Raw genomic sequence first — 1650 nt, 5'->3', positions numbered from 1 at the left:
CCAGGTTCAAGCCATCCTCCCGCCTCAGTTTCCCAAGTAGCTGGGATTACAAGTGTGCGTCACCACGTCCAGCTAATTTTTGCATTTTTTAGTAGAGACAGGATTTCATCATGTTGGCCAGGCTGGTCTTGAACCCCTGGCCTCAAGTTATCTGCCCACCTTGGCCTCCCAAAATGCTGGGATTACAGGCATAAGCCACTGCTCTCAGTCCAGTCTTAATAATGCAAATGGTAAGGCTTTTTTTTCTTTCATTGTCAACCTATAGACAAATCTCAAAACAGTTAATTATATAAAAGTCATCAACCTCAATATGGTCAAGGGACATACAGATGACAGAATTTAACAGGAACAAAGAGAAAAGATAGGTAAAGACAAAGACAGGTATGTATACCCTCTTCCAACAAAGTAGGTATTCACATTGTTGCTTTTTTTTTTTTAATCGGTTGAGTCTTAAATATTTTACTTAAAGTCACAGGTGGTATAAGAGAGCTAAATCCTCACCTATCATATGCAGGAAACCAATGAATAATGTAGTTGCAGGCACTTAATATGCACTAAAAAATGTCATTTCCCTTACTTTGGTCAAAATCCATTAACGCATTCTGTGTACATGTGGAGTCTTTATCATGGCATTCATGATTCACTGTAATCTCAAAATCAGTTACCATTTTGGATTTACTTTCCTGATATGCCCCCTACACTTCAGTGAAATGAAACCATATCCACCATGCAGCCATTGATGCAAGCATGTCAAGAGAGGGAGACTTATAAAAGCAAGCAGTAAGGATTCTGAGAAGCTGATATACCTTGGTCAAATTCAATTCTATCAGGAAGCTTTGAGCAGTGGCAGTATGGTAGCCAATGCAGTTTATCGAAGGTGTGATTATTATTAATTGAAAACTGTTCCCAATACTTCACTGTAATGACCTACAATATAGTCAGCATTGGCAATTTTTTGTTTGTTTGTTTAAGAAATGGTCTCACTCTGTCACCCAGGCTGGAGTGCAGTGGTACAATCACAGCTCACCACAGCCTCAGGTGATCCTTCCACCTCAGCCTCCCAAGTAGCTGGGACTACAAGCACGTAACACCATGCCCGAATAATTTTCATATTTTTTGTAGAGATTGGGTTTACCATGTAGCCCAGGCTGGTCTCGAACTCCTGGGCTCAAGCGATCTTCCCACTTTGGCCTCCCAAAGTGCTAGGATTACAGGTATGAGCCACTGAACCTGGACTCCAGCATTGGCAAATTTTGACCATCTCTACAGAGACTGAATAATAAATAAATAAATGCTAAATTTTATCAGGAGAACTCAAAGCACACACAATTAGTGTTAGTCAACATGAAAGCTTTAGGCTAAAATTATTTCTTGGCTTGCAGAAAAAACATCACATTTAGCCTGGCAAAACAATGACTCTGTTTCTATTATGCCAATTAGACCCTTGGTAAACTAGCTCTAATGAGGAACTTTGGAGCACCTTTTATTAATCTTAATATTGCAATTATCATAAAAACCATTTGGAGACAACATAAAGAAGATTATTGGGGTCAGGTGCAGTAGCTCATGCCTGTAATCCCAGCATTCGAGGAGGCCTAGTTGAGAAGATCGCTTGAGCCCAGGAGTTCAAGACCAGCCTGGGCAACATGA

General features: G+C 40.3%; 1 non-coding gene across 1 annotated transcript; it reads left to right on the top strand.

Annotated features, from left to right (window-relative positions):
* Positions 1-832: 832 nt before the first annotated feature.
* LOC117066321 lies at positions 833-973 on the top strand. The gene has a single exon (XR_004430283.1). It is a non-coding gene; the product is annotated as a U4 spliceosomal RNA (small nuclear RNA).
* Positions 974-1650: the final 677 nt, after the last annotated feature.

Source organism: Trachypithecus francoisi, unplaced genomic scaffold (genome assembly GCF_009764315.1).
Source record: "Trachypithecus francoisi isolate TF-2019V2 unplaced genomic scaffold, Tfra_2.0 Lachesis_group2, whole genome shotgun sequence".
Lineage (NCBI taxonomy): Eukaryota > Metazoa > Chordata > Mammalia > Primates > Cercopithecidae > Trachypithecus > Trachypithecus francoisi.
The sequence above is the reverse complement of the archived record's forward strand: the minus strand, read 5'-3'. Positions and strand labels throughout refer to the sequence as shown.